This window comes from Halyomorpha halys, unplaced genomic scaffold (assembly GCF_000696795.3).
Source record: "Halyomorpha halys isolate HHAL.00 unplaced genomic scaffold, Hhal_1.1 Scaffold257.1, whole genome shotgun sequence".
Classification (NCBI taxonomy): domain Eukaryota; kingdom Metazoa; phylum Arthropoda; class Insecta; order Hemiptera; family Pentatomidae; genus Halyomorpha; species Halyomorpha halys.
In genome coordinates, this window is record NW_027104967.1 from 1,135,171 (window position 1) to 1,143,221 (window position 8,051).

At 29.9% G+C, this 8,051-nt stretch overlaps 2 protein-coding genes across 2 annotated transcripts in view; one reads left to right on the forward strand and one right to left on the reverse strand.

Moving 5' to 3' along the window:
- Nucleotides 1-1,780, reverse strand: part of LOC106680369 (acid phosphatase type 7) — a 52,755-nt gene extending 50,975 nt beyond the window's left edge. The window contains exon 1 of the mRNA XM_014420023.3: nt 1,652-1,780. The gene's annotated coding sequence lies outside the window, so the exon portion shown is untranslated. The remainder of the gene's footprint in view (nt 1-1,651) is intronic.
- Nucleotides 1-8,051, forward strand: part of bdl (borderless) — a 50,389-nt gene that overhangs the window by 18,567 nt on the left and 23,771 nt on the right. The gene's annotated exons all lie outside the window — the stretch shown is intronic.

The window sequence follows — 8,051 nt, forward strand, 5'->3', positions numbered from 1 at the left end:
TATATATATTTACAGAATTTATGCAATAGTTCATATACACTTTGTATGTAGATATAGAATATCTATTTTAGTTCTACGTAAAGTGGATAATAAGGCGCAAAAACAACTTGTGCGTGTGTCTGTGTTTTACTTATTACTAGTTTTAAACAAGGTTTATATATTTTCTGTACTTAATGTCTCAGATTTTTGTTTAGTCTTGTAAATATATATTTTAGCAGAAATTGTACTTTCCCATTTATTATTTTTAGTTTAATTATATTTGATTTTTATCATTCTTTTTCGATTACTTATTATCAGAAGTGTTTGTCATCTTGTGTTATATGATATGACATATGGTTTTACTTTATTTATTCTATTATTATTTTATATATTCTGTTAATTACTGTTTCTTAAATTCATTATTTTATTATATTTTATGATGTTTTGTAATTTCACTTTTGTTTTGTATTTCACTCTAAGGCTAATTTTGACGCCTGTATATTATTCTGAAGGTATCAATCACAGAATAAATAAAGAATTTTATTATTATTTTCACTTACCCATTTATAGAAGTATTGCGATCGTGATAAAATTCCAATTTTCAACGGAAACAACACATTTTGAGGTCCCCTGAGTCCAAATAACGAAGTCTCACAAAATCATCTTTGTGTGTAACAATACAAAACTGAAATTATATATTTGCTGTAGGTGTATAGGTCGGAAGTTACGGCAACTTTTTCGTCTAAGTCGATTGACCAGAAATATTACTTTATATACCCGATTTTACATTTGTTTAACATTTTCTCCAAAACTATTTTGAACTTAATTCATTGAGTAAAAGTAAATGAACTTTTATGTCAGCTAGTTCTTGTACTCATTGAAATAGTTTTAAAAAGTCTTAAATGCAAAGCAATAAAAAATTATTTCCCTAAAATACCTTTAATTTTGTTTTGTTTTTTCCTTTTTATTATTACCCATATCGTTTTTTTTTTTTTTTTCTCCTTTTAATTATTATCAGAAGTTTGTCATCTCATATTTTATGATATGACATAAAGTTTTATTTTATATACTTTGTTAATTATTTTGGTTCATTTTTATCTTCGAATTCACCGTTTTATTATATTTTATGACGTTTTATCATTTCATTTTTATTTTGTACTAAAGCCTAATTCTAACGCCTGTATATTATTCTAAAGGGAAAAATCCCAGTATAAATAAATATTATTATTATTATCACATTTTTTCTAGTTAATTAAAAATTAATAAACATAATCCCTGAAAAGATTTGATATTTAACTTAACGAGGAAAGAACACTAATATTTTTTGAAAGTTGAAAACATTCCAGGAATAATAGTAGTAAAATAAACCATTGCAAAGACAAAGATTTTCGAAAAATAATATTTAACACATAAAGTTTTAAACACTTTATAATCAAAAGTTTAAATACTTTATAAACTACGTGATCTAACATTATTCACTTGATAATTTATGGATAAAACAATCATCCTCAATACTATTACCAAATAAAACTTACCTAATTATATTGATCGATCCACTATTGTCACTGTGGTAAGACACAATGAGAAAAAATTCAGTAATTTACAAATTTATTTTACTACGTGACAGCATTGCCGAAAATAGCTAAGATTTATTTAAAAGTTAATAACTTACCAAAGATGATGAAAGCTTCTAGAAACTGTTTGGAGTCAGATCAATAAATCACTGAACAGTGAAAATGGTGCTCCAACTTATTAATCAGTCAACTCAGATAACTTGGTTCTGCATTGTCTCACTGTCAACGAAACCAGATGATAATGATATTAGATGTCTACAATAGTTAGAAAACAAAACTAATTTATTGGTTTATAACTATGTTTAATTAATCATTAGTTTTCGTTACATTTTTGTAAGTTAAAGATTACTTTTCTTACTTTCTTTGTTGGTATTCTCTTTAAATTAAATATCAATTTTCGAATACTGTTGACGTATTCTCACCGAAAATAATTGACGGACTATATTGAAGGCACAGTTGAGTAATTGTTCTATTTTGAGTATTAAGAACGCGATTACTGAATACAAAGAATCGAGAATCCAAGTTCCCAGCACAATTAGGATTAATTTTGTAATCATGCAAATTAGGTTGATGACGTAGGATTTGTTTTTCATCACAACCTGCGCTTGATTTTGGAAAAGTTGGCGGGATAGTTATTAATTGTTGTGTAACAGGTTAAGGGCTTTATTTGCAATATTATAACAATAAACTATTTATTTATTCGTTCATTGCTTGGTTAAAGAATTAAACCAATGGTATCCATAAACCAAGGGCCCAAGGCCCCGCGATTCATTTGGTACCCTAACGTCTATCCCTAGCGACTATTGTACCAAGCAGTGACCTATTTTAACCATTTGTTGTACCAATAAAACAACCTGTTACAAGTTTCTTTATCTGTTAGTGTCTACAATGGCTGTTTGTCCTTTTAGAAGTTTCTCCACTCATTACAAAGTGAAAAACATTCCGTTCAGTAGTTACCCTGCTCATTACCATCAGCACTTCCCAGTTGATTCTTGATTCGTTTTAATGTATGAATCACATAGGTAAATATGTAGTGGTCCATCTTACTCCTGTGTTTCATTACTTAAAATAAACTAAACTAAAAACAATAAACTAACTTAAAATAAATAAAATAAACAAGCGATTGCTTTGAGAAAGTACATTAGTTTCTATCACTGATGTTGATGAAAACTGATGTACTTAAATAAATAGACTTTTATGAAGTAATTCATGATTTTTCGAATCAAAAATCAAGAAAAGTACCTCTTATAATATTATTTTTTCTATTTAATATTGGTTACATTTTAAATATTAAATAAGTTAATAATTTTAACAAACGCTTTGTCATTGTTATTCAGATAAAAATTAGATATCTCTAATCATTTGATAGGCACTGGATTACCATACATTTGGCAACTTTATTAAACCATAATATCTCTCACATTCCAGAAATATTTGATTACCTTAGGGAAAAAAAAATGTACGAATATCTATAACAAATTTTATTTATTTACATCAATATATTTTTTAATATTAACTATTGCTATTATATCAGCTAATATATTCTAATATAGATTAGATTAGATTAGATTTTTATTCAGGGCGATCAACATCTAGGTTATTACACCCTTTTTACTTTATTTATCTTCTTGTCTTTGACATTTGATAGTTGAATTTAGACTATTTCCTTTTTACACTGGTAAGGATACATAAAAGATAAAGGATCCACTGATATTGGTGGATATTTTAGTATAAAGTTTAGTTTCTTTCAGAAATTTTATTATTTTGTCTATGGATTCTGCTGAGTCTTTATGGGCCAATTCTCTTGTACGAGGAATTTTATTATTTTCGAAGGCTTGACGAAACGATGAGCATACTTCAATTATATGCTTTATCGATAATGGGGACTGACAGGTTTGGCATATAGGTACCAACCTCTTTTGTGATTAAGTGGAGGTGTGTTACTTTGGAATGTCCTATTCTTACTCTTGCAACAACCACTTCTCTCCTGTTTCTCCTTATGGCACTTGTCCACTTTTGTGTGTTTTTTTTTTAAACATTTCTTAGTTTATTGGTGAGTGGTACGTCAGCCCACATTGAATCCCAACTTTTTTTGGATTCTGTTCCTTAAAAATGCCTTTATGTCTTTCGGCTCGTAAATTTGGAGTAGTGGAACGTTCATTGTAGCAGCCTCTTTAGCCGCTCTGTCCGCTGCCTCATTTCCAGGTATTCCTGAGTGCCCTGGAGTCCAGAGAAAGGAGACACTTTTTTTTAAGTCTATCGTAGGTCCGCTTTGACTGAAGTTTGATAGTCTCTAGAGTCATGTCAGACATTGGATCTGTACAAATGAGTATGTTTGAGTATTCACTTTCTATAGATAAATGAAGTGCTGTTGAAATCGCCTGAAGTTCAGCTGTAAATATTGTTGAGTATGTGGGTAATTTATATCTTTTGGGTATTCTTTTGTATTATTATTACAAAACCAACATTTTCATTTTGTTTTGAGCCGTCAGTGTAAATTATTTAATAATTTGAATATGTAGTATAGATGTTAGGGATTAGGAATGTTTCTCTATAATTAAGTAGCTTAGTCAGTATGCATAGGCAAACATCACTATCAGTTTGGATTGTCTTATATTATATTTAAAAAATCTAGGGGGCCTCCATTCCTCAAAGTGACTGGTGCCACCACTTATAGTGGGCCCAGCGCATTCAGCTACTAAACTTATGGTATATTATTTTGGAAAACATTTTCTATCCGACGGGTTAGACTTTGGAAATGTTTAAAGAAAGAGATGTAAAGGCGTGACTAGGGTTGGACGGGCCTCGTAGAGCCTGACGGAAGAAGTTAGTTTCGTAAATTACAAAGTGCGTGGGCGCAGTTAACAAGTCAATATGCTGCGACTGACAGGAGGTCTCTACGATATCGAGGCTGGCCCTTCGTTCCCTATAGATATATTGTCCAGGATGATCGTAAATCTCTGTCCAGGATGTCGGAAGCCTTGTTTTATTGTCACCGGATTCAAAATGTGTCCCTGTCAATCTAGCAACACAGGACACAATTAATGGTCATTGGGGACATTATTTTCCTTTAATAATTTACAACTATAGTATATATCTTTACATAGAGATCGAGAGGTTAACTTAAAACTTTATTTGACTTTGATTGGTAGTTCTAAGGCAGGAAACTAGCTCTCTTGGAAACAATTTGGTGTGTGGAAACAACTTTCACTTTCACTCTTTGAGTTAAAATTAATATTCGATATTTATATATTGGCACCCTAGCAATACTTTTCCGTACCAAATTTTCAAATGAGCCTTTCAGTTGAAGATGGACTAATTCTAATTTCAACAGTTTTCAGAAAGGTGCTTTTAATAATATTCCTCGTTTTATAATTTCAATATATATTATTTGGGTAAAAGTGTAACAGACATATAAAAATACGGTCGTGAAGGGGCAGACAGTCCTACAGCTATTCTCTGGAAGTCCTGACGAAAGGAGAGAGGGTGTAGGAAGAGAATAGAGAGAATATACTTTGGGAAGATTATCCAGAGAAGAGACATGTTAAATAAAAGTCCAATATATATTTCCAAAAATAACACTAAAATCTACTGATGTACTGATATATATATATATATATATATATATACTCACTAGAGGAGAAATTCCTGAGGGGAATATTCTCACTTTGGTTTGATAATTTTGCGCTTTGTGATATCTCTGGGCCATCGAGAGATGCTACGTTTAAGACGTTAGCTCGCAGTGGATCAGAAAACTCTGTTGTGATCTTTATTGATTCTAATGATACATTATATGACATAGTTATTATAACTATACAATTTAAGTATTCATTAGAAATAATAAGAAATACACAACGTTCGCCTGCTGATTGTATTTCACGTCTTAGCAGCTAGGTTCTTCAAGTCGGCTCGTAATGGTTATGGTGGCTGTAATAGTTACAATATAGCCCAGGAGGTACATGTTTTTACAACATTAAGCCTCACCTACAATTATCAAAGTTGATTTGATTTCTGCAAGCCTGGGTAACATTTCACTAACTCTTACAATGCTGAATTTGAAGTTTTTACTTTCAGTTACCTATACTTGGAATACATATTTTGAAAAATATCCTTCTAAATTACATTTAATTTTTTTTTTATTTATTAGGTTATTTAAAATAATAACGATCTCACATTTTTATTAGTATTGAAAAATGAATAGATATTAAAGGATTTAATTGTTGTCTTAAATAGATAAGAGATAAAATATTTTTGCTTGGTTGAAAACATATTTTCCGTAACAAGAGTTGTAATATTGACCTATTATAAACCGTTGGAAAGCCAAAGATAGTTGCAAAATAATATGTAACTTACAAAGTCGTTAAAAGTAATCGAAAATAACAAAACAAAAAAAAAAAAAAAAAAAAAGCCTAGTTATTAACTAGTTAGATTTTTAAATTCACTTGAACTATTTTTGATCCTTCCCTTAGGTAGGGATGGCTACCTAAAATCATTCTTAGTATTTGCCATATTGATTGCATAACTATTTAGCTTTGTATAAATCGTTGAATGTAAATTGTAAACTTTTATATATGTGCCATACTGATGCCATAATGATAACATTTTGCAATGAGAAATGATATACAAGTTTTTTTCTGAACACTGATGAAATTTTACTTAAATTATCAACTGAAAGGCTCATTTAGAAAATTAATGTTAAATATAGAAATATCAGTTCAGAAATGAGAAAGGATTAATGCCAACTAGAGAGGTGGGCGAAAGACACGTGATGCGCACACCGCACCAGATATTTTTGATTGCCTTCTTTTTTTTGTTAAATTGACTCAATTCTTTTGTTTCTTAAATCAGTTTAATTTGGCCAAAAGAGCTTATATTATCATATTTATGGAAATAAAAACATTTCCATAAAATTGATGATTCAAGGCCATTTTTTACAAACCACTAGTAAATATAGAAGTTACCTCATTAAATTCTATTTAAAAAAATATAGCCATATGTATGTTAGAATAATAAAAAATTACCTTAATAATAATGTGCAGACGAAAATATATAATTTTTATTTCAGAGACATGTTTGATTGTTGCAGTGTTAGAATTGCTGCTACAAAACACCAGGAAGCCAAGCCTACTCGGTTTAACTATTGTACAAAAGGCAGGAAAACCGCCATTATCTCAACATTTGTTGTCACAAATCTAATACGCTGCTTTTGCACTCTTTTAATCGAGCTTTGAATCATTTCCATGGCGCATTATCTCCTTCAGATTACGGTGAACAATAATGAGTGAGTTTTCAACGGAAATTTACGTTTTAAGTCCTCTGGGTTCAAATTTCTCTGTGCGAAATGGTCTATATGTTGTTTGTGAGCAACTTAGCTCAAAAACTAAAATTAGGTATTTAAAGTAGGTATATCCTGGAATATTACAGCGACGTTTTTTTTAATAGTTTGTATCTTTATTAGGATATGTATGTGGTAAAAAATACTGCCTTTAAAACGAAGAATCACTCACGCTTGTTTCTTATTTTTGATATGTAAATACGCAATAGGTGATTTAAAAGACATTGAATTTTTAAAAACAACTATACTACTCACATTAAAAAAAATTAAAATCTGTATCACTACAACCCTTGAAGGATCAGGGGTTCAGTACTTCTTAAGGAAGTACTGTTACTAGACCAACGATTGTGCAAGGAGGTGATTTGGTCAGAATCAAGCTCGACCGCCAGATTTTTACCCAATTAAGGGTACCCAATTTATGAGGCTTGGTGGACCCCAGAAGGGCGCTCCCTTACTACTTGCATAACTTATTGTATATACTTATATACTATTTCCGACGGCAATACTTCCTGTAACACTTCAATACTTCTTAATCCCTAAGAAACAATTAACCTTTTTATATTACTGAACTCTTTACCTTGCGTTCCGCTCTTCATGAAAACTAGAACCCAAGCAATCAATATTTATACTCCATCATATAGAACTACTTCTTTTAACACTCCGTATCTTGTCCGTTCATCCTTTTGAAATTCCTTATTTATTTCTTTTCCCTAACTTCCTTTAAACATCAGCTACTTCTTCACTTCCTTAAATTTCAACCTTCCACGCAAATTTAAAAGTTAGATATAGGCATTCTGTTATTTTGAACTTCAAAGCTAGATTTTAAATAACAATTTATATTCATTGTTTTTGTTCTTAATAGGTTAAATGAAAATATTTTTTGTTTTATTTAATTTTAGTACCAAACATACATTAGATAGAATATGAGACACTACGTTATTTTCCGTTATAATGATTTAAATAGGAACCCACACTTTGCTTGTTAACGTTTGTTACTTTGAATTTATATTTTAAAAAAAAAAGATTCATTCTGTATGAAATGTTTGCTGCTTTAATTTTCGTAAAATCCCTAATTTTTATAAATAAAAAAAATTTAATTTTTATTTAATTTTTTTTTATTTTTTTATTTTTAAATTTTTTTTTTTTTTTTTTTTTTTTTTTTT